General features: G+C 39.3%; 1 protein-coding gene across 1 annotated transcript in view; it reads left to right on the top strand.

Annotated features, from left to right (window-relative positions):
• rassf3 (Ras association domain family member 3) overlaps window positions 1-26,229 on the top strand; it is a 72,422-nt gene that overhangs the window by 35,804 nt on the left and 10,389 nt on the right. The window lies entirely within an intron of this gene.

Raw genomic sequence — 26,229 nt, 5'->3', positions numbered from 1 at the left:
TTTGCTGATGTTTTGCACCTTTATTGCAGCTGGGTGGGCTACAAATGTACAGCATGAAGTTAACAATCTTTAACTCTGCATGCAGCAGAGTTAAAGTACCCAGGAGGTACTCCCCAAAACAGAAGGTACATAGCCCATTAATTGCCCCGCTGCTCCATAATACTTTCCAGTTGTAGGGTGATGAAAGCAGCTTTAACACCACCCGCTCAAAACATGAGTGAAACTCCATCCATTTAACAAGCACATAAACTCAGCTGTCGGTCAGGTTTCCTTTGAGCGGAACATAATGTATAAAACGATTTTACTCTCTGACATGTTTTATGACGCTGAATGACGGCAGCATACAGGCTGTAGCTTCATTTCTGGTGAAACTCATATTTAATTAAAAACACACAGCCAAAAAGGATGCTATAAATAGCTATACCTTAATATTGCTTGCAGGTTATAGCTGTAGAATAAACATGTTCCTACATGTGAACATGGAGAAGTTGTAGGAAAGAGGAAAGAGTTTTTTGGTGTAGGGAGCCTGTTGGTTTATAATTTACTTGTGGTCAAGCAAGCAAGCAAAACACTGGTAATCATGTGATGACCGTTCAGTAGATTCCATCCATCCATCCATCCTTTGTCTTCTGCTTATCCAATTCAGGGTCACAAAAGGGAGGGTGGAGCCTAACCTGTACAGGCTGCCAGTTTATTACCGGGCAAAAGACAGACAGACAACCATTCACACTCACTTTATACTTAAAATTACAAATTAATCTTTGGACTGTGGGAGAAATGCCAGGAGAGAACCCATGCAGTCACAAAAGGAACATACAGCCTCCACACAGAAAGGCCGGGCTGGATTTGAACCCAGGACCTTCATACAGTGTGGAGGTGCTGAACACTGGACCACAGCATGTTGCAACTTCAGATTTATCTGAATTCATAAAAAAGGAAGCCACCAAATATTGATAACTGTTGATAACTGCCTGTGGAATAAACCTACGCTATAGGTATGGTACAACCACAAATCCTTCTAAAATCCTGAGACCATGGAGTAGCTTATAACAATATAAAGTAGAAAAGTCTTTGGTGCGCTGTAATTGGACCTTTGTTAGGTTCTGGCTCCAGAAACGAACCTTCAACACTGATTGAACACAGGAACTTTTTTGCTACTTTTATTTTTCAGTGACATTTCAATCCACTCTTTTTGTGAAAGATTAAATGTCTGGCTCCATCTCTCCACCAAAGACCAAGTCTTATGGTAATACCAAGACACACCCACAGAGCCTTCTCATTTGGGTTTGGCTGATTTTATTCTGAGCCTCTCATTGTCTGGGGCAAACTTTTTCCTGACCCCAAATCACATCTTGCCTCAACAGATTTATACAATTTACATATTACAGTTATTAGTAGAGATAATACTAGAGCAACTTAGTTAGTTAGGATTCTGCCATCATAGTTGTATTTCAAGGAATTTGAAGTGAGAGTAATTGCAATGGAAAACTTAACTGATGTTGAACTGGGTTTAAAAGCTGTCAGACAGCATCTTCTCGCCTGCAGCCTTATTTCAAGTGAATTAGAAAAAGAGCAGAAGGGATAAATGTCCTTTTAACTAGGATACCTACCCCCTGAGTTTCTAGAACATTCATCACAAGAAAAATCATCTCTGGATAATCAGTTAACCCTCTCAAGGCAGGCGTTGCAGATTTGCAACAAGTAAAAGCTAACAACCTGATTACCTCACATACATATTTTATGTATATTTTTTTTTACTCAGAAGTACCACTGTAGATATTCTTTTGTGCATTAGCAACAAAAACTTAATTTGAGCCTGAGAGGGTTAAAAGGCTGAAAAGACTGGTTCCACCCAATGACGACTGGCCTTTTATTTCTCCTGCATTTAGATACTAGCTGGTACATGAGAAGCATGCTTAGAAAGCTATTGTTAATTTTCTACCTGTTGATTGAGGTAAGACACAGGGTTTTTCTTATTTATTTTTAGTGTTTAGGTAGATTAACGAGGAAAGGAAAATGTAAAAGCTCCAGCTGCAGATCAGTGCTCCATAACTGACTGACCTCTGACTTTTTTTGTGTTCTTTAGGAATGCAGGTAACTTTATTCTTCTCTGTAAAGGGTTTTTAAGACTTTTTTTTGCATAGTCTGTGGGTTCACAATGACAGTTTTCCTAGGTGACATTTTCAGGAACAAATGAGAGACTGTAAAAAGGCTTTCTATCTTTGCCTTAGGGTATTTTGAATATCAGCAGGTAGTGAAGAGGCTAAAAAAATGCAAATTGGAATCTGCTCTCTGTGTTGAAGTATTTTTAGAAATATGCAGCATCCTTTCACAGATTAACTTACAACTGTCAAAAAAGGAAAATAAAATAAAAAAAAATTACCAAGTGTAGAACAAATATGCTTGTTTTGAAATACAAGAGAGGATATATATATATATATATATATATATATATATATATATATATATATATATATATATATATATATATATATATATATATATATATATATATATATATATATATATATATATATATATATATATAATTTTTTATTTTTTGGCCAAATTCTTTGATCCGCGCCACTCAAACTGGGCATCGGAGCGCTGATTGGCCAACCTGTTGTATTGGGCGAGGTTTTATTAACTGTCAGGCAGGGGATTGGCTGGCTGGAGTTATCGCACCTAATGGGAGTGGTCTTACTGTAGCCTCGCCTCGCTGTCACACAGACTCATGCATTTAACAGACGGCGTGTGAGTGGAACTTGTGGGATTTCTTCATTAGCAGTTTCGAAATTGGTCTATTAGTTATAGTTGCTGACATTTCTGCTTCGTAGCAGTTACTAGCTTCATTTTCTGTTTATAAATGGAGAGGTTTGATTGAGTTGTTTTGACTATGCCGGTGGAGTAAAGCGAGGAGGAGAAGAGGAAGGGAAGAACGGGAGAGAGTTGAGCGGATTTGAAAGAGGAAATCATTCATTGCTGGTCGAACAGCGAAGCCTGCGGACAGAAACAGAGGGAGGTTTGGCCATTTACTGAGGCTGGAGTTTGTTTAGAGCTGATATTTGTTTTCTTTTGGGTGGTTTTTTGATGTGGCCGGTTCTCAGTGGAGAAGTTTTTCCCGCAAATGACGTGGAATAGCACGATGAGCAGTGGCTACAGTAGCTTGGAGGAGGACTCCGAAGAGTACTTTTTCACGGCCAGGACCTCTTTCTTCAAAAAACCCTCCGGAAAAATCACAGAGAAAAAGGTAAAGATTAAGAATACACACACACTCTCTGTCTACACAAACTCCCTGTACGCTGCTTTTCCTTATAAATAAGTTGTTCTGTGTTAGAGAAGCTTTAAAGTCCAGCTGTCTCATTCAGATATGGGCGTCGTTCCGTACTGCATTAAAAAAATCTCTCAAACCTACATTTCCCTTATTTCTAAGAGATGCTCATATGAAGAAGAAAATAAACAAACAGATTTTTCACTTACGTAGCTTTACTTAAATCCGGCATATAGCCAAAGTAAAACTAAGTAGCCCTTCAAAGTTTATCCACCACTTTTATATTTTATTCACCTGTTGTGTCCCTTTAGCTTAAAGGAGCAGAGACACTTTCAAACCCTGCAATCCTGTGAATTGTTCTTTATGCTGAATTTGTTAGCGGGAGCAAGTTTCCACTTTATATTTTACCATGTTGAGCTGTCCCTGTAGTGTCCCTTTAGCTCGAGCTATGAAGTTGAAAACATAAAATCATCAGAATTGTTAATGGGGTTTTGTCAGTGTACAAGCAAGTTTTCGGGATATTTGCATAACAACCTCCCATTTGTGGCTTAATCCCTTTTTGACAGTTTTAGCAGCAGGTTTAACCTACATTAGATTTCATAACAGGTGTCCTTTGTTGGTTATTATATTACAGGAGGTCATTAAAATGAAAATACATGTATAATTTCAAGGATTGTATCCATTTTAATCACTGCATATGGGAGATTATTTCAGCAAAACAACTCTTAAAATACATAAGTGTGGGACTGTAATCAGCATAGTGGTGATTAGATGGTGTCAGATGAGACCACCACACCCCCAAGTCAAGTCTTTTCCCTGCAGATTGTATAAATTAGGGCTGGGCTGAGCTCAGGATTGAAGTACAACCATAAACATTCAGCTTTATCATGTCTGGAACTTAATAAACAAGGTCGCTTTTCAGATCTTTGACTTACTGCACTCCTAAAGTCACACACAGTATCACAGACAGTCCTGCAGACACAGCTGGTTTGTTCCACACTCAGCATACTGTAACATAATAGAGCTATTCTTCTTGTCTGCCCACTTAAAGTGTGTGTGTGAGAGATGAGGAGCTTGCACATTCTCCAGCAATGCATGACCCTTCACGTTTCCATAACAGGCCTTTAACACAAGCCCTCATTCCTCATGGAAGTGTGTGTGGAGTGAGAAGAGGATGCACAATGTGGCCCACAGACCGCTGCGAGAGAGTTTGGGACCTGTGGTGTCTTAAACTGGACTCGAAAAGGGGGCGCTGGCTGCTGTGTGGCGGTTTCCCACATGCCAACAGTAATTACAACTACAGCGGGGACGTGTCCCCTGAGGAAAATGTTTGCGACCTCTGTATAAAATTGCTGGTTGTGTATCGGAGAATAGATGGTTATTGAGAGAAGATGTGTATTTGTGTTCACCGCTGAGCTGTGTGGAGGTAGTAATTGATTACTTTAAATACTGGCGATGGTTACAGCTAAAGAATCTGGGGAATGTGCTCACTGCAGTAAAGACGGTAGTGTATGAAACTGGGGTTATGTCAGTATACCCAGGGGAAGCCTGTGTGTCTGAGGTAGACCTAAAGACACTCACATAATGAAAAAAATTAAACTATGCTGGTAAATATGTCGTCAAATTAAACGTGGCTGCCACCCTCTTCTAAGTTGTGGCAACTCCCTGCAAGTCCTGTTCTACAAATGCATTTATTTTGGGGAGGATGCCTAAGGCAGGGATCTTCCTCAGCCTCAGACGCAAGCGGCAGGTCATTCCTGTTAGACCGCCCTTAAGTCTGCTAGGAGGGTTCATGTGTAGTTGGTGTATTTTGCACAGTCACCTCTGATGACAAAAGCTGCTACAGCGGAGTGCCAAATTTCATTACACCGCATCTCAGGTCCTTTACTCCAAATGTTCTCCCTCAAATGCCTCAGGACAGTACTGTGATACTTGGCCCAGACCTGCACGACCTTGTAAGTGTTGCACCCGTGACTCATCATGCCTTACTTCTGTCCTGGAGGCTGCTGTTTGCTCCTAGGTTTTATTCGTAGAGCCAGCTCAAATCACCATCTAAGATGTCGTTACTTTCTGGAGACAAAATATATGAAATAATGAAAGGCTTAAAGACATAAATTGGCCCATAAAATTGGTATCTTGGCCAAAATGATGCACAAGTATAGCTCCAATTGAGCCTAAATCTGGTTTGTTATGTTGAAAATGTTATTTATGTGTAAAAAGTACTTCTTTTGCTGGTAGCAGCAATAGAACCAATTCTGCTTTTCCTATGTTTTCTATGCCTTTTCATTTTAAAATCTGCTGTATAGCAGCTGAAATGAATGCCACATTTATGTGTGTTTGTATGAATTAGAAAACGAGGAAGTCCAGTTTGAGTGCAGTTCTATCTTCAGCTCCACCACCAAGTGTGATACTTACAGTAACAGTACAAACAGTAGCAGCACTACATAGCCTCCCCATTGATAGTGATCAATCAAGAGTGGCGTTTTTCATTTGGTTTACGACAAAGTGAAGTTTAATAAGCTTGAGTTTAAACGGAGAGGAGGACGACAAATAAAGAGTGATGGACCGATTCTGGACGGCCAACCAGGGAAATGAGATGTAGCAGTCAGGCCGGAGGAAGCTTTATCTCTACACCCACGCCTGCACACATCCACCTTTTCAGTGTGTGAATGGCGTTTCTGTCGGGAAAATGTCATGCTGACCAGTGGTTCTGTGTGTCTCATTCAAAAAACACACAAGGCTAATCCCACCCCAGCCCCCAGGACGCTGACACTGGACAGCTAAAGCAGCTCATCTTTAATTCAAATCATGCTTTCAGACTGTAGGCTCACTGTGCGCTGTTTTCCGGCAGTTTCTGACTCTTCCATAATTAGTCCGATTATGAGCTGCCGTCAAATGTTTTGTAAAACCTTTACATCACTGCAGGAATATCACTTGATTTATTGAACGTCATGTCCCTTTGAGACTGGAAATAAATACACTATGGAGCTGCAAAAAAGGTGAAAATGTGAAGAAGGGCTCCCAGTTCTTGTTGGGTGAATGGTTTTGTCATTTAGATAACTGGATTATGCTTGCTTCTGTTAGGCTGTCATATTTATTTGGAACATCTTTGGGTTTGTCTTGATGGTACGGATGATCTAATACACTTTGCTCTGACAGTGGTAGCGTTGTGCTTGAGTAATGCATGGATGGATGTCAGCAGTTGGGTCTTCACTTACCCGTTTCAGCTGACCATGAATAAGTTAATATCCTGTGGGGTCAGGTATCAGTAGGCGCTCCCACATGGAAGTTCCACATTTTTAAGAATTGGGGGGTAATTCAGAGATATGATATTTGACTAGATCAGTTATTCCCGAACTGGAAAAGGCTGGGATCCAAATGGTTTTCTGAAAATCTGCATCCATCTGAAATCTTAAAAAAACAAAGAAGGAAGTAGGTACTTGTTTTTTCACTGATTCATTTTGTTGCAGTTGATTCAGATTTCCTTTGCGTCTTTCTGCCCGATTTTTTTTTTAACTTTTATTTTATCAAATGAATTTTCCATCCTCTACATGATATGAACACACAACAGCTTACCCAATGTGAGCAAAAGAAATCTCTAGAATCCAAGTTCAAACCTTTTTATTAAATTTTTAGACTCATTATCTGTAGTTTTTAAATCATTTCATTTAGCAGGAGCCTATTATGCTTTACCTTGTTTTCTGTGGTTTATGTATACTGGTATAATAGGTTAAACATGGCCAGAGTTTCAAATAATGAATAACTAATCATAAACAAGCAGGATGAGACAACTTTTTATACTCTTGGATCTATATGATGTCACTGAAACTGCATATCCTTGTATGGTCATGAGCACAGAAGCCCCGCCCACCCCTGAGGCTGCTCAGTTATGGCAAAAATCTTAATTACAGTTGTCTCATTCAATATTGCCCTGATTATTTAGCATGATAACTGTGTGATTAATTTAATAACATTTTAAAATATGTATTATAACTGGGGATTTCCTTGATTATTAAATGTTTATTTAAATAGAAAACAAACACAACAACATACAAACATTAATAATCTCTCCACAGATTACCCCAATCAAACTTTGTGATGGTTTATCTAGATCCTAATTACTGCTGGCTCCCTGTTAGTTCAGTTAATGAACAGTGAAGGAGGATGGTTAACCATCTACTGCTGTAAAAGAAACCAAAATGGCAAATAAAGACCTTATTTTGTTCTAATAATCATTGGAACCCAGCTCTGCCCACCTGCTATTTAAACCTTTTGTTTAAGAGAGGCAGCCAATCAGCACAAGCCTGGCTTACAGAAAATTATTTGAAGCTCAGTTTTCTTGTGTAATAAAAGGGGGGGGGGGACTTTTTGGTTTTGTAAATGTTGCACTTAAAAAAAACCTTAAAAAAGATATGAGGTATACCTTAGAGAATTAACCTCATTACTTACTCATCACCACTCCTAATGCCTGAATTCCCAGCCTATAAATCATGAGTACTACATGACAACTGCAGTGTTAGACTCAGACTCATGAGAGGAACTTGAATCTTTGAATGTGCCAGTCAGAAGCAGGAAGTTGCTATTGCTCAGCTCGTGTTGATAAATATGACACTGTTGAAGGAGGTAAAGACAACAGTGCTCAGCAGTATGAGCTACATCCAGCCTGTGTCAGCGTGTTCGCCCATCAGATGAGCCTGACGTGACTTTGTATAGCACGGTGTGAGAGAATAGTATTTGTTTGTGGATCCTCCCCCTACTGTTGATCATTCACTTCCCCTGCTGATAGATTTATGGTCCAGTATATTTTCCCGGACCGCACCCTGTAGCCTTCTCCAGGTGTTTTGTTTTTTTCCCCCTCTATCTTCTTTAGAATGGCAGGTATAGTAACAATTGCTTCATATGTCTGGTTAGACCAGTATTTGTCCTGCTGGATTTACCTTCTAATCAGATGTGATTTTTATGGGAATTTCTTCAGGAATCCGAGTAAACATTAAAGTAAGGCCATTTTCTGCTATTGAGCTTAGATTTTAACCACCTTATCTCGTGTGTGTGTGTGTGTGTGTGTGTGTGTGTGTGTGTGTGGGGGTGGGGGGGGGGGGGGTTGAATCTCATGGTTTTTGTCTTCAAGGGTACCTGATAGACAGACTGACTGACTGTTGTAGAGGTTTACAGATAAGGATTTTATCTTTCCTGTTCGTTCTCTCTCTTACTTGCTGTGAACTTCTGCTTCATATGTCTGGTTAGACCAGTATTCCTGCCACAGCCCAAATTGCAAATTATTCCCACTTTATTTTGTAGACTTCTTACATTCTTTTACCTGCAAACTGAACTTCCTTTCCTCTATTGGAGAACATTTGTGTTTTTGTTATGTCTAATAGCAGGGGTTCCTAGCATTTTTTTACTTCACCGGGCCAAATATAACTAAAATGCAGTTATGACTGGTCAAATAATTACATAGATGGAAAATTAGAATATCTGTTCAGGGATAATGGGGTTCAAAGTAGAGATGTTGCTCTCACATCTGAATGAGACATTTATATTGGTTTTAGGCCTCTGAAGCGAGATATTCTAGGCATGTCTGACAGGAAGTAGACCCCGGGGCACACCCAGGGCAAGGTGGAGAGATTTTATCTCGCAGCTGTATTGAAAACCCTTCGGTGTCCCATGGAAGAGCTGAAGGAGGTGGCTGCCTCAGATCCACATCACCCACATTTTTTTGGACTGCTGGCCTTAAAGAATAGTCTCCTTTAAGATTTCAGCTTATGAGTACCTTATACATTAAACAAAGAATAATAAGATACGTTTTGTCTTAGTTAACTTTAAATATAATTTGTTATCTCTTCTAAAATCTTCCCATCAGATGAGGACGGGCAGATGTACATGCATACATGCTACAGTTGCTGTCATTTGGTTTTACATGGTCTCATGTGGGATTTGAACCCAGCTTCTCCAGATGGAATTTCACAAATCAGCCCATTATATCTTTCTTGTTTGGATTCAACAGATGTGGTCTTAACACTTCTGATTGGCCAAAGATCCCAGATCTCAGGTGCAGGAGTATAGTTCCTCTTTCAGACTTCTTAAATATAGTTATATACAGAGAGGTTATTATAAACTACTGTTACACACGCATTGTTTGCCTGAATTTTCATAGAATGAAAAATGACAAACAAATGTCCAACAGACTCAAGTTTAATCAAATTAAACGGTCTTTAGCCAGCCTCCTTTGTAGTATAAGATCCATGTGATGTGAGATTGTGCCGAATTGCCCAGTTTGAGAATAGTGCAGGTAACATTCAGTTGTCATCAACCCAAGGAGAACTTTCACTTAAATTAAAAAAGAGAGAAGAAAGCTAAAGTGAACTGAAGTGGAAACTTCGGCCAATCTCCTGGCCTTATCGCTATAAAATGACTATTTCTTTCCAGTTATGCCAAAAACCTTTGCCTACTCCAGCTTTTAACATACTGATAATTAAACATGAGCATGTCTGAAATGTAGCGTCCTGTATTTCCTTGTTTGGATTTTCACAGTCAGTTGATTTGACTTTAGGGAAGAAAGTAATTCTTTGGAAATTGTTTGTTTACTTTGAAACCTGACTTGATGACCGATGGCATGTCATCCAGAAAGACTTGACGTTTGTGGTTAGAGTCAGCTGGAGCGACCAGAAGAGAGGAAGTGATTATATCATAGCCGTACTTCTCTTTCAGCGTAAAAAGTCTGAATTGTTTGCACTAATTTCAGTTTAAAGTCTTTTCACTGTGTAACCAGTGGATTTTTATAAAAACGTGTATACAGAGTCAGTGATTTCTGCTGTGGATGGCCAGCACTGATTTATTTTTAAAACGCCACCTTTGTTTTAATCCTGTGTTGTCTTTCCTGTCTGTGTGAATCCAATCCATCTTTTCTCTCATTCCCCCTCTCTAGATTTCCTTCCTCTGTCTGTCCAACATGTTCTCACCTCCTCCAACCATTACCCCTTCCTCCATCATTGTTGTATGTCACCGTGGTCTGTTCTCAACTCTATATCCTGTTCTTTCTATAACAAGGCCACCCAAGTTTTGTTGGAGTTCACTAACTGTAGCCATATTGCAGATTTAGTCTTGACTTGTTCTGTTTGTGTCAGTCTTTCTCTCTTGACGCTGCTCCAGGATTGTTTTAAATTCTTTTCATTGGCATTGCTGTCTTGTCCACCTCTCACAAGAGTTGGTGGCATGCTGCATCATAAATAATTGTAATGTCAAATTGTTTTTTCTAGCAGAGGTCATTCTACCATCAGCAAATCCTTCTTCCTTTTTTTCTGCTGCTGTCACATTTGGTTTTGAAACAGTTGTCACAGTCCAGACAGTTGCTTGTACTAGTTCTTGGTTTTGTAGTACGAGTACCCAGTTTAAGCTTCTTGTCCAATATCATGACCATTAAGTCCTAAAGGTTTTAGTTTGAATTAGAGCTGGTTTGTCCTTGGCTGTCTTTGAACCGTGCCAAAGACTACTGGGCCACATCCATAGATGCAGATTAAACTCATGGTTAGTGTTTCTCACACAGACTTTACTTTGGCGTGCTGCCTGGCTATACATATTAAAGGCTGGCCAACTGTTTTTCAAGTCATTTTGCATTTCGTAGTTTTTATTTTTCATCTCTTCAAAAGAACAAGACAACCATATTACTAGTGAGCAATCCCCTTGCTCTTATTTTGAAACTTTAGTCATTGCTAACGATCTATTGGTGGCCGTTTCCACCCCCACCTACCAGCAGACCTCAATGTCCTGCATGTCATTAGGCTTTCTCAGAAAGTCCTTCATCCGTGGTTGTGAAAACACCAAATTATACTCAAGTTAACACAATCTTAACTATGGAGACCAATAATGATTATGTTTACCCCACAAACAGGCAGGAATAACTCTGGATAGCAATGAGGCTGCCATTATTTTTTTTTATCATTTATTATTTCTGTGCAAGCTGCAAAAATTATTGATTTTTTCTGATCACTAATCAATATTCAGGGCTGGGGAAATACAGTAATAAAGCAAAGCAGTGCCCTGTCCATCCTTTTATTAAAAAAAGAAAAAAAAAGAAAAGACAAACAAGGACTTCAGGCGTGTCTTTCGTCAGTCTGTGATTATAACTTCCTCAGCTGCCACAGTGAGAGACCTCAGGTTGGTCATCTGGCAGATCAAGCATCATGTGATTGTGTGTGAATTGCAGTTGTGTTTAAAGTCCTCTCAGTTAACCTTTAGTGTGTTTAGACTCACAGCTTTGCCATGCCAACTGTAAACACTGAGGTGGTGTTAACAGAAGGTCTCCTTTCAGTTTTGTAAATGCTGACATTGAAGGCCTCAAAGCTTTCATACAACTTGAAAAACCAGGTGCTGAAAGTTGTTTCTAAACTGCAAATTGTGTTTCTATCTCAGTGAACTAAATCTTTTGGTAAATGAAGGCTCAACATGCCCAAGAAGAATGTCATCACCTTGATGTTTAACTTTTCAAGGCTGCTTCATGAGATCAGAATATTATTTGTGATACTTTGACAGATATTAAGATTATCACTGTAGCTGATTGTCGTAAAGTTCACAGTGAATCCTTTATATGATGTAGTTGCAGGGTAGGAAGTACCTCAATAACTTATTAGATTGCCTGGAATAATATTTTGTACAGAAATTACAAAATTACAAAATCGTGTTCCCCAGAGGATTGATCATTCTCACATTCATGATCCCCTGACCTTGTCTTTCAAGGCTATAATAATGGAAATATTCATGGTTTTGAGTGCAGTATTTTAACAGCTATTACATGGATTGCAATGCAGTTTTGTACAGGCAGTCATGTTCCCCAGAGGATTGATTCTTCTGACTTTCAGGATCTACAGACTTTGCCTTTCAGGGCATTATTGGTTTAAATTGTACAGTTTTGATTTAAACGTCCCACCAGATATTGCATTGAGTGCCATGAATTAACATGTACAGGGTTCATGTTCCCCAGAGGGTTTATCATTAGGACTTTTATGATTTCCCTCAGGACCACAGCAGGTTAATCTTTACTGTTGTGAAGCTGCAAGCTGAGCCGGGGCTTGCTGAAACTAGACGTAAAGAGCATAAAAATTCACCTTGGTGTTCTATTCAATATGACTTGAAGCAACAGATTGAGCGCATACATTTGTGTGGAAAGTGTTTGCAGAGATTATAAAGTGAGGGCAGGTTTCCCATACTTTATGGAAGCTTAGACCTGGAATCCATGTCCTTCGTTTACATGGTGAACCCTTTGAGACCTGCTAGCTATGCTATTAAACCTGTCTTCACCATGCTTCGCATTTGTCTGACTTTCTTTTTTATGTTTAAATGGCCCCTCAGGGTGAATTCTTAGCTTCAGATGCTTTTAAACACTGACAGAAATAAATTGACAAGGCCCTTCTGTATACTTTACTGCAGGAGGGCCTTGTAATTATTTTAGAGTAGTTTCAAAATTGAACACATCGACTGCTTCAAATCTAAAAACTGCCCTTTAAGATATCACTAGTTGTAGTGTTGCAGCTCATTGTTCTTTGAGATCAATCTCTGTTGATTGCCTCCAGGTTATATAAAGCTTTTTATGAGACTCTTGCCTTTGCCCTCTCTTATGTTCTGCTTTTCCAAATGAAACATAAGTGATATTGTTCTCAGCCGCGTGGCCCTCGCTATCTCTTCAAACAGAACCAGAGTGCTTTTATTCCTGGAAGCACACACACTTATATACACAGACACATGCACACACAGGTCCTCTGCACAGCAGTGTTGTATAATAAGATAAATCTGCCTTTGAATCAAACCACCTGCGTCATGGAGAATATGAGGTGTTTGTCAGGATTGCGTGCATGCTGGAGACAAAGTGGAAGAGGAAAAGGATCAGAAAAAGGTCTTCATGACTTTATATATATTTAGCATATTGGAGAGTGCAATAAAGCACATTATTTATTGCCATCTGCACTATGCAATAAAAAAAACTTCTCCCATTGTTGTCCCTCAGATGTTGTAGGGGGCATAAAGTGTCCCTTAACAAAACCGGTGTTACTGAGGTTACCATTTATCAAGCATTAATGCATCCTCTCAAATGAGGACTTTCCTCTATTCTCTATATTTAGTGCATCAGTAACTAAAATAGATGAGTCCTCTGAATTTGAAGATATGTTTTTTTTTTCATTACAAAAATAATCATTAGCTGCTGCAGCTGCACAATAACTCTTTCACCCTGCTCTTTACTTGTGAGCCTGCTCATGGCTAATGATGAATCACACAACCAGCTGCCTGAAACAGACACGTTGCTGCACGGCTATCATCCAAACTCACCGAACAGGTGGTCAAGAGGATCACAAACTATCACCGCCACCACTAATTTATCATACCTCTCTGCGAAGAGACTGGCCACCTGTAGCATCACATTACAGGGTCAAAGGGCACCAGATGGAACGTGGATCTTACAATGTAAAGGTGTATTTTTTATTTTTTTTTCAAAAGCATTTCTTAACTCAGGGGATTGGTATGCGAGCGCTTCCCCCTGAACTTAAACCTGATCCCAAAGTGTACAATCAATGTAACACGATGCAAAAGCAACAGGACAATATGTCGTTATTTATACTTGTTTGTGAGAAAGTGAGCAGTGGGCTTTCGTGCCCTGTCTGCTCTGTGTTTATATGACCAGTAATGAAGCATGCGTCGGCTGGTCCCTGCTGTTACCACCGTCTCAGATAGCACCCCTCAGTCACACAAGCTCATCTGGGAGTAGTTACGCTGGCTGCGATCTCCGGGGCACCATTATCAGCAAACCACAGCACACTTTGAGGTGGTCTGGAGCCCTCTTTGATGTGCAGAAGGAGAAAGTGAGACTCAAGTAATGATAAATTGTATCAGGTCTTCAGAGAATGTGTGCTGATGTGATGAAGATGGCCTTCTCTTGCAGGTTTTGAAGGTTCTCTTGTCGACAAGGATTTATTTATTTTTTATTGTTTGCACATGTTGTGGTAAATTAACGGTTACAGTTTTGGTAAGAAGAAGCTGCTTTTGGAAAGGCGGGTAATGAATAAGGACAGGATGAGTGAGCAGTGTTGTTTCTTATATAACAGAAATAAAGGCAGCATTTTAGTTGGTTGTGATTTCAGATCAAGTGTTGTGTATAAAGCTTTGAAGTTGCTAAAGGCAAGAAATCTTTTTTTGTATTGGATTTTATTGAATTTCTCTTTGAGCCAAGCTCTGCACAGCATGGAAACAGTCCCCTGCACAAAGGAGAGTAATTACACAAAGATGTCCCTTTCAGACCAACATCATGCTCGACTTTTTAGCCAGTGAACCTACCTGACCAACTCTCCCTAATAATGACCATAATGTATAAGGTGAACTTGTTGTTTTTATTCAGTGTGTGATAAGAAACTGGCAATTGAACCCATAAGGCCATCAGAAACATTTTGTGCAACATAAAAATGATTATGAATCATGGCTGCCTCAGAGACATTTTAGATATTGAGACAGCTGAAGCTTAGAGTGGTTTACAACTAGCTGTACTTCCTAATACGAACATGTTGTGTTGTACAACTGAAACTCACCCCCAACCTGTTGCAGCAAATGGCTGAACCTCCCTGAGCCTGATGCTGTTAAAAGGCAGTTTTTCCTTCCCACTGTCACCAAGTGCTTGGTCATAGAGGGCCATCTGAAAGGGTTTTCTCTGTATTATTGTAGGGTGTTTACTTCATAGTATAAAGCATATTGAATTTTGAATTCCATGTAAAAGTCTGGGTTTCTATTTATTATGCTGCACTGTAACATTGTTTGCATACGGTGTCTTGATTCTCTGTAATTTGCTCGTTATCATCAGAGTGAAATGCAAGACATTCATGCACAACTGTCCTTATTTTCATTTCTTTTTCCAAAACAACAGACCTGCGGCATCTGCATCTGCTGCCCTTGGTACAATAGAAAAACAAGTTCTCCTCTTGCTGCCGTTAAAGTATTGAAGTAAATTAACGCCGTACTACTTCATCACTGATCCTTGGCAGACGAGCTACCTCACCTAAGTAATCCGTTCATTAAAAAAGACGTGTTATTGGTGTGTCTGTCAGTAAATTTCCATATGCCCCACTCATCGCTCCATAACATGCATAACGTTAGGTTTAGCCCTGATGACAGTATGAAGACTCACAGACTTGTGTGTGAAGTAACCCTTCATCCTGTGTGTCATTTGAAATAGAGTAATCTTGGATCTGTCACACTGAAAACCTCCACGGTCTGTGTTTTTTTTTTTTTTTTTTTAAATGGTCTGGTGATCATTATCTTGGTGTGTGTGGTTTCAACATTTGGGTTTTTGCTGATTATAACCAAACCTGTGTTCTAGCTGATTTAACGTTGGTGTACGCTTGTAAGGAGGTGGAGAGTTATTCAGACTCTTAAAAAGGATTTTCCACCATAGTGTAATTGGTGTAGGGCTGGTCTAACTATAGGGCAACATTACACTCTTCATCATAACATCCACTTGGAGTTGCATATCTCACAGGTATTGTTTGCTTTCACTATAATGCCCATCCAGACCCAGCTCATTGTTTCCATTGTATTGCCACAACAATTGTTAGCACTACTTTATGTAATTTAAGACTGTTATAATAAAACAAACTATGAATCAGTTTAATGACTATGAATATGAGTAAATGATATGATTGCAACAAGCTCCTGACCTAGGTTGTGTAACTGGTTTAAACTGGAATTATAGTGATATGCTTTTCCTTATTTTCCTTCAGATATGCACTTTTGTTGGACGCTCGTATAACATGGCCAGACTTGAATGATCAGGTCAGTGTCAGGGCAGCAAATCGCTGTGATTTCCTAAACTTTTCTAAACTGTTCGCAGGTTTGGATTGTTAGGTTTGAACCAATTTTCAGCAAAGTTGTAGTGGTGCCAAAATTGTCCAAAACTCAGCTATTCGTTGGAAATCAAATCAAACCTTTTGAAGCGTTAAAGATGGATGTAGCCTCTGCCATGGCACCTATTGGCTTAGGATGTTTTACAGTTGAAGACCCAAGCTGAGTGTTGGATGTGACCAGGGAGAGGTGAGCTTGAACGACTTGTGGTTGACATGTCTGCCAATGAGCCATTGGACATCATCATAAAATGTTTAGTAGGGTCACAGTGAAGCGAAGGTGAATGACATTTTCCTATCGATTTCTATACTATTGGAAGTCTTTGTGTAACCAGGTGAGTCACTGTGTGCTGGTATTTAAATAAATAAATAAATAAATAAATAAATAAATAAATAAATAAATAAATAAAATAAAATAAATATATAATATATGCACAGCCATTATGGATATAGTTTAGCCTTAAGCACTAAGGATTTCAGTGGGGGTTTTATTTTTAATGTTTTGCTAGCTTTATTAGCCTGTTTTTAACCATTGTTTACAAGACTGTATACTTTTACCCTTTCACTGGCAACTACTCAACTACTCAACTACTCCTTGTTCTCATATGAGCTTAGCTGTTAGTGTTATCTGGTGGAGTCTGCCCTGGACCTTGTTATTGTTTATTATCTGAAGTAGCTCCATCGAAGACTTGCCTCGTTTCTGTCTCTAATCTAATTTCACCACAACTCGCATGTTTGATTGGCTTAATATCTGCTAGTTAGCGTCACATTTGACTTTTGTGCCATTTTAATCAAAGTCAAGGTCAGGTTTATTTATACGGCACATTTCTAACAGCTCATGCTGCACAAAGTGCTTTACAAACGAAAATGCAACTAAAATAAGTAAAATGCACAACAATGATGGAATAAAATATAAAAGAGAAGGAATAATACCATAAGAAAATAAAAACAACTAAAACAATAGCATCGTCCCAACACTGTGTCCAACATGATCAGGTTGTAGCATGCTTTCCCTGTTCCCCACCAACTCTGTTTATATTCCTGTATTTATGGTGGTCTCCAGCACACTTGCAGCACTAAAATTGAATCCAGCGAACCTACACTCTGGCTTGTGTCACTGCTTAAAAATCTCACTGTTTATTCAGCACAGCATTACTGAAAAGGCTGCTGGATCTTTATTTAACATGCTTCATTTTCACTTTAATCCATCTTATCAACAGTACAACACAAAGCTAACCACAGTTGTGGTGATGGGAATGTACCTGGTCACATGGTGCTCGTGGTGGGCGTATAAATTAGACTGACGCCTACAGTATCTTCAGAAAGTCATAAACATGTGTGCTTACACACCCAACAGGGGCTCAATATAACTTTCCTGGAGGAGGAGTGTTAGACTGCCTGAGGCTGATTTAGTGTTCATGTTTTCAGATATGACTGACTCGCTGTCCTGTTGCTTCATGTGTGACTCGACTGAGGCTGCTGTGGGGGGTTTGCCAGCAGCGAACCTTGTTCCACAAACCTTCATTGCCAGCGTTGTGTTCGTTTGCTTTTGCTTTCTTTGGCCGTGTTTGTCTAAATTATGACTGTGGCTCTCAGAGAGGTTGTAACATCTCATTAGAGGATTTAATGAGGCTGGTTTGTTTGTTTTGTTTGTTTCTTTTGCATGAGAGTTGGCGATGTAGGACTCTGGAAAACTGGTTTGGGGTTCCTGTAGTCTTCCAGCTCCTCAGTAAACTTTAAACTTTTAAGTCTTATTGGTGTCTGGGTTTTTAACTCCATCAGACATCCTCACATTAGCTTTGTTATTGTCGGTCAGTAACTTGTTTTCATGACCATCAGGATGAAAATGTTTTTTGTTTTTTTTAGAAATAACACTATTTTTGGGGCCGTACTGTAACTGTTGATTCAAATCAAGGATAAGCAATGTGACAGGAGATTATATTAGTTTAACCAAAACTATCAGCTATTAAGGTCTTTCCAACCCTGGGAAAATGTGAGAGAGCCCTGAAAAAGCGCTCCGTTTGTGTTCAACATCACAAATTGTCCTCTGGTTGTTGTTTTTCGTTGTAATCAGCGTGACTTTGAAACTAATTTATTTACACAGGCAGCATATTTTGTAACTGCAGCATGGATCCAACCCTTATGCTTCATTTCTAGCACTGCGGTTTAGGACGCAAGTTTACATTTATGGGACATTTGTGGTTGGGCTGTTGATGTCGATGCGATGGTGCACATCAGGTTTAACCCACAGCGTAGGAGTACAAGTCCCCTGGAACCCTATGAAAAAGGTGATAACCATTGCATTTGAACATTTTTGAAAAAATAATTTGTTGTTTTTTTATCACCTAAACCTACCCAATTAATTTACAGTTAAAAACTCCACTAAAATAACTGTAGCAGTGAGACCATTCACACCACTGCCAACCCTTCAGCTTCCAAATGTGGATGTTTTTTTTGGGGGGGGGGTTGTTTTGTTTTGTTTTTTTTCCCATTTTGCTTTTTTTTTTTTTTTTTTTTATGTCCTAAAACATGAAAAGTGTCCAGACGTACTAATCAATAGATGACTATTTCACAAAGTTCTGTCAGATTGGGCATTTCAGTGAATGTCTTGGCCAATAGATGACAAAAAAATAATAAAATAATCAGTAATCAGAAGTACATTTTAACAAATCAGTGAAAAAAGGACAAAAAAACCCTCCATATTGATCAGGTTCATGGGTCAGGCGATAAATGATTTATTCAGTCATCAATAATAACTGAAAATGATATTGAAAGTAATCTGCAGTTTGTTTTCAGTGGAATAAAAGTCTCGAGGGGATCTCTCCATTATCTTTGGCTCGAACACACCTCGTTTGTTTCACTGCCTTCCTCCAAGGTCAGAACTATGAAGTTTCAAAATCTCAGCCCACACATGCTTACTCACTCCCTCCCCCCAACACACACACATGAACACACCTCTTTGGGTCTGTTGCTCAATTCTTCTTGTGCAAAGCCTCGACTTCAGCCAGTGTTCCTGGGAATCGTTACGGTCTTAAAATCAAGAATAATAAGGTCCTAAAAATATATTTTATTTGTGCTGTCATGTGTGGCAAGACCAGAATAGACCAAATTATAATGCATTATTCCAACATCAGTCTTAATTTGTATCGATCGAGGGTTTGTTATAGACACGATTGCTTGTGTGAGTCTTTCCCCAGCAGTGTGTTTTCCCCTGTATGTAGCTGTGTTAATGAAAGCCATTTTCAGGCTAATGAGAACATTTCTCAGCAGGCACTTAGCAGTTTGGGCTGATGACCCAAACGGTTAGACAGCAGCGGCGTCATGCTTTCAATGTTGTATTAATCTCCAACGCAACTGTGTCAACAGCCTGAGTGTTAGCGGAGCCTGAGAAGAAAAGCGATTCGGCTTTATTAAACGTGGCGTCAGAATATGACAGCTGCTAACGACAGAAACGGTTTTGATTTATTTCATTTTTTTCTCTACTTTTTCTTTTCCTCACTCCCTGCTTTTTCTTCTAACCCTGTTCCTCCTCCATCTTCTGCACGTCTTTGTCGGTGTTGGGAGCAGAGCGCTCTCCCATCTCTGGGTGGCCTGGTGGTCTCCTCACAGGCTGCTGATTGAGCTGAGGCTTAACTGTGTGTCCTGAACATGTTTTCATGGTGTACTTCCCTGACCGCACTCAGAACGCATTGTCAGCGGTCCAGTTTGGTTCACATCATTGTGCTGAAGTGATGTCTCTGTGTGGTCCTGCTGATTTAGTCTGCAGGTTTTTACCTCTTGGCATGCAGACAATAACATCATTTTCTCTTCTTTCTGACTTATTTCATATTTTGCCTGTTTTTAAACTTTATATTTGAGGTTAAAGCTGAATATTTTACTTATTATCAACTTGATTTTGGTCTATAAATAAGTGTTTGGATTGTATTTAATGATATTCTGACTCTCCTCTCTTTTGATGAGGTTTTGTAATTATCTTTACATTCATTTTAATGCGGATTATTTTTGAGCACGTTTGAATCTTCAAGAAAAAGGCAATAATATCTTTAATGATATCAGAAGAACAACAAAAAGCTAATGTTGCTCAGGTTAGTTTGAGAGTCAAAGTGATACATGTTTAATCACCTGGCAAGCATTTTTAAAGTAACTTTATTTTTTCAGTTTTGTTTCTTTTGTTTTTGTTTATTTAAGCTGAAATTGCTAAAGTTTGCTGGGGGTAGCTGTGTTATTTGCAGCTTCTCCCCCTCCCCTTTATAAATCATGTACATAATATCTTAGCTTTGAGCTGTGTTGAGGAGTAACACTGGATATTTTCACTCTTTTTTTTTTTTTTGAAGAGTTAACAAAGCTTAAAATAACAGCTCAGAGACTGCATCTAGCAGCTTTGTCAGCCTCGAGGCTCTGGAAATCATCCAAAGTGTGAATGAATGATAGCTAGTGGTTATAGAAAATGGATAATTGTGGTTTACAGCTACTCTGCTGGAGCAGCTTTGCAAGTTTCAGTGTTCAAAGTAATCCTTATTTGTCTTATACGTAGCCTTGATGCAGCTTCTCAAATCTTCATCATCTCAGCTCTTAAACGGATGATTTGAACAGCAGGTAGGCGGGGATATCCCCTCACTCTATGACATCATATAAAAACAAGTGTAGAAAAAAACTGTTTAGAGCAGTCTGAATCTCCCCAACCCTTACTGGGATTACTTCTGCATACGTCTGACCTTGAAGCTTTGGTCATGTTTAATATAAGTATCTGACGATGTAATATTACATAGACATGACAGAAATAAAGAAAAGAAAAATACCTCAACATGTATAGATGCACGAGTAACTCTGGAACGTGTGCGTACGACCTGTCTGTTACAGAAGAACAGTATGAGGACGTCTGTGGGACATTTAAGTGATGTTGCACATGCATGTGCACGTGCATTACTGTAGGAATGCTGAGAGGAAAGGTGTGGCTGGGCTCGACTTCCCCCCATGGATCGGCAGGAAGTAACAGAGAGAGGGAGGCTGTGGAGGGGGGAAATTAATAAAAGGTGCTTTGTTTTGTTTTGTTATCCTAGTAGAAAGTAGCCTCAGCTTTAAAAGAGAGATTGGGAATAAATTTCAGTAGTTGCTGCTAGTTTCTCTTTCTTTTTGTGTGTGCAAAGTTATTGCCAAGTATAGTTGATATAAACGTGTTCACCGTGTGGACTTTTGGTTAATTATTTCAGTTTAGTGGGAAACTAACATGATTTGTAGTCATCGAGTCAGTACAGAAATGTGAAGCTGGCCTCGAAGCAGGCAGAATTAATTTTAAAATACACCGTTTACAGTAAGAAATGAAGGCTCGTTGTTCATTTTTATAACATAAAACAGAATTTCAAACAATCTATGATTAAGCTTCTCCAGAGTGACGCTTGGCGCTTTCTTTAGTCTCATGATGATAATGAAATCTTTAAAGATGTCCCATCAGACTTTAAAAGCTTGTAATGAACATTTATTGCTTTTTTTTTTTTTTCATTTAAGTTTTAAGAATTTGTTTAGGAAAACACAGGTGACATTAAAACTAGACCACAGATACTGGAGAATCTTCTAGAATCTGGAAAAAGTCAAGAGCTTTCCATGAAAGCGCCAGCACCACTGAAGATAAAGGAGGGATAGAGTTGAGAGAATGATGTAATATATTGCACCTATAGAGGAGTGTCCCGGTGTTAACTCCTGTCAATGTTTTGCTAAACGGACTTGCCTTTAATTATCCCAAACATACAGATCTGAGTCAAAGACAAGGGCAGAAAACTACCCAGCTGTACTCGAAGTGTCTTTGTTGTCCTTTAAAATATAGGTTCAGTTTAGGTGAATGACTGTGTTTAGTCTGCCTGTAGCACCTTTAACACACAAGTGCACAGTGTTAGTCTGAGCTAAGCGTGTTTTATCTACACATGCACACAGTGATGTCATGTGTTTACAGACAGGCGATGCAGACGAGCGTGACGGTGCTAAACAGAGACAAATGGTGTGTGCGCGATAAGATCCAGAGAAAACAAAAGACCAGTTTTCCTTCAGATTACTTCAACATAAAGCCTGATATGACTCTCCCCTTTGAGGGTTTCCTCTGTTCGCGCTTCGTTTTCTGTCTCCTCACTTTTATACAGCCTTTCTCTTCCTTTTCCCTGCTGACTCAGTTCTGTTTTTACACTTGGTCTGATGCACTGATTATTCTTCAAATATAAATACTGCCACTTTGTACTTGGAAAGCATTTTAATAGCCTGTCGTGAATGAAATACGTCACCTGTCTTGATACAATAAACTTAAAAGAACCACAACTTTTCGGTGGTTTAACTGAGCATATTATTGCCTTTATCACCTTCCACCACTCAAACCTCATTTATGCTCCATTAGCAGCATGTTTCTATATAGCTTTTGTCTTTTTCAACCTGTGGACAGAATACACTGTCTTGCATACTCACAGTATTAATAAGACATATCATGTTGATATACAAACTTAATAATATATATTGGTGCCCTGTCTGTTTAAACAAGTAATGCAAGATCTTGGACTTTAGGATTCACTCGTCTGAAAAAAATTCCAACAAATTTGGCCACAAAGCTGGAAAATATTCAGCTTTTAGTGCAAATCAATACTTCTAAAGAAGCAATTCAGCACTTCTTTAAAACTTCTGTCTTCTGAATTGACGCAGAATCAAGACTTCCCTAGAAAACACTGAAATCACTTCCCACACATACCAACTGTAGACTTCAGTGAAGTGATAAAGGTGGAGCCTGATGTTTAAAGGCCTTTTTGTCCTTCTTTGACTCATTGTGATTAATAATGTCATGGCAGACCTCTTTTTAAAAACCTTCTTTCTGTTCTCCTCTGTCCCTTCAGTGCAGCGTTGCTCTTCCAGCTTTGGTGGGAGTGTTCGCTGCACGCTTAAATTGGACCATGACCTCATTGTGTTGCAGCTCCGCTGTGCTCTGCTTGTCCTGTTTGTTTGGATTGTGGTCACCGTCTCCCTCCCAGTTACCTTTAACCCCGTCTACCCTGCTCAAAGTGGAGAAGCTGACACGCCCACATTCACACACACGCCTGCTTCGTACTAATGTCACTTTAATCCTGCTGTTTCTCTGCTTAAACTGGTTAATTAGGACTTTTATCGGGAAACACATTAGAGGGAAGGTGTGTGGAAGCATTGAATTGACTATTTAAGATGAGGTGAGGACAGCTGATGTAGATCAGCAGGGTTATCTACTGACCTACACGATCTCCCACAAACGAACACAAACTCTGCAGAGTCATGGAAGGAAGGATTCCCCTTGAGGAAGTATTTCTTATCATATCCCCACTCACATCTTACCTTCTCTTTCATTTTTGTCCTCTCCGTGTGCACATTGAGATGGCACATAATCTGCTTATCTGTCACTTCCTGCTAATAAGCTTTGACTCGTCTAACCTAGCAACCACTTAAAGGTGAGACCGATGGTGGAAAAACCCCAGCAGGTCAAAATCAACGTCACGACACTCAGGTAGACACAGGTATTACCAAGTAGATGAAAGCATCTGTGAAACAGGGACTCGAACTGTTGTGACTTTGTTTCTGTGCCTGTGTGACTGATCAGATCTGCTTTAATCCCAATGAGTCAGTGTCTGGACTTATTACACAGACAGATTACGATCAACAGGGTGTCAGGAGGTGACTTCAGAGGCGTGTACTGTAAAGTTCAACATAACCAGGCTTTCTTGACAAAACCTAAAACAGGTTTTGTCAAGTCTCTCACAGCACAAAAGGAGTTGTTGACTGAGGTGGAAAACTGAGTATTTGGAGCTTTCAGCAAAAATACCAAATTGAAAGATCAGGTTGGGCAAAGAAATAAAAATAAATAAATAAAGGTTTATTTTATGTGTCACAGATTTAAGAATAAAAACTAATTATTATTATTAAGGATTGTGTTGATCATAGTGTACTAATTAATGAAGGACTATAGCAGTACCACAGTGCTAAAACTGTACATACTTAGGTGTCACTATAGAGGCTGAATAATAGCTCAGTAAACATGCATGCATGATCATTTTTATTATCTTGTTTTGTTGTTTGCAGTGATTTCAAATTGCTTATTTTTATGCAACAACTTGAAACCCCAGAAACCCTCAAAAGGTAAAACAGTAATTTCTTACTTTTGAGAACTCAAACAAATGAAGCTAAAAAACAAGCTAAATTTTCTTTTAATCCATTTAGTGACCTACTTCAACTCATAAACCATCAATAAATGCACGGGATTCATAATTTCAGGCAGTGACCGCCAAGTTCCCCCTGAAAAGATCCCCATATTTTCTTTTGTAATCAGGTAAGCATGCATTAGAAGAGTAAAGTAAATGTAGCTGCAGAGAAGTAAATCTGTCAGATTAGTGTTATCCTTAAACATAAAGCACTTTAGCGCGGACCTAAACTGGCGTTGCTGTTTTTTCTCAGAGCCATAAACCTCAGTGTTTGCACATGCTGTATTGGCACCTTGTCTTTACTTTGAGCACTGTGTGCGTGTGTTATCCATATAAGGGTGTATGTGCCTTCAAAGCCTGCCTAGATTCTGCTGTGCGTGCGTGCGTGTGTGTGTGTGTGCGTGTGTGTGTGTATGTGGTTTTTAATAGATGCTGCGGAGAGCTGCACTATGCCCATGTAAGCTCAGACTGCTGGGGAATTAAAGTCTGTCTAGAGCATCTGCACTGGCACTCTCATATATAAACAGAAAATAATAGAAATCAGGTTTAAATTCTGCTTTGAACATCTGGAATCCACTGCTTTGAGACTTAAAGTTGTAGCTTTAAAAAATTATGTGACTTGGAGTAAAAAAACATCTGTGGAGAGGAGCTGATTATTTACTCCGTTGTTCTATAATCTGCTGATAATTTTTTGACATTAAAATTTGAAGATGTCAAGTTCTCGGCCACACAATTAATTGGTTTTATTATAGGAAGACAATGTTTGGCTTTTTAAAGAGTTTAGATGAGCTGCAGTGAGCTTTCGATAAGTCAAAGCGGTTAGACCACAAAGGCCAGGCAGAACATCCATAGGATTTACCCCCTTATAGTTCTTATAAAGGAGGATGCTGCTCTTAGAGGATAAGACGATTTTTGTTTTACATGTTAAAATATTTTTGCCATTTTAAGATGGGAGTCTTTGGATATTGATTCACTTTAGAGTTATCCTAAAGTGGCAACTAGAGGAACTGCAGTCTATAGCCCTTATATGTTAGTTGTTGCTTGGGTACTTCCCCTGAGCCCCAATTGTAACACATGGAGGCTTTCCTGAAAGGTTTAAGGAAACATTTAAACCTTCCTCGTGGTCATTTATAACTCCAAAACATCAGTATTCAGGTTTAAAGTGGGTAACAGCTGTTATTTGAGCTACATATGAATCACTTTCTTACCTCTGAAAAGCGGCCATGTGTCTTCAGAGGCTTCTAGAAACCATTTTATTTGGCTCTGAGGTCAACATCCCTGACTTTACAACCCATTATGTAACGTATTTGTTTCATGTGACCTGAATTACAGTTTTACGCACGTAGCCTGCAGTTACATATAATGCATTCTCATTTAGGATTCATTAAAAGGGTTTGGATGTGTATGTTTGTGTTCTCATATTGGTTCTTTTTGTCTTTATTGTGAACATTTCCTATCAGCTGACCTAAGTTTGGACCTTCCCCACCCTCTGGCCTCCCCCTATCTTCTAGGGTTATTTATAAAACCACAGTGCTGATGTGTGATCTGCGACTCTCACAGTGAGGTCTGTTGTGTGGCTGACTTGTCAAACATACATGCCACACACATCACAGGCTGTTTGAATCGGTTATGCATGCTCTTCAAGTCCACGTGGCCTCCGGTCAGTCAGACGAGACGTCTCTCTCCTTAAAAACACTTTTTTTTCCTTTTTTTTTTTTTGTGCTGTTTTGTTATATTTTCAAATGCAATTCTCATGAAGTGTTAGCTCTTTCCTCCAGGATGTTTTAGTCTAAAATTAGGAGTCAGTCGCTTATCATGAGACCTACACTGATGTAAAAAGGTGTTTTTGTCATGTACTCGCCCTCCAGTCAGAGCTGTTAGTTTAAAAATA

The sequence above is a fragment of the Astatotilapia calliptera genome, chromosome 17, assembly GCF_964374335.1.
Source record: "Astatotilapia calliptera chromosome 17, fAstCal68.1, whole genome shotgun sequence".
NCBI classification, from domain to species: Eukaryota; Metazoa; Chordata; class Actinopteri; order Cichliformes; family Cichlidae; genus Astatotilapia; species Astatotilapia calliptera.
The sequence above is the reverse complement of the archived record's forward strand: the minus strand, read 5'-3'. Positions and strand labels throughout refer to the sequence as shown.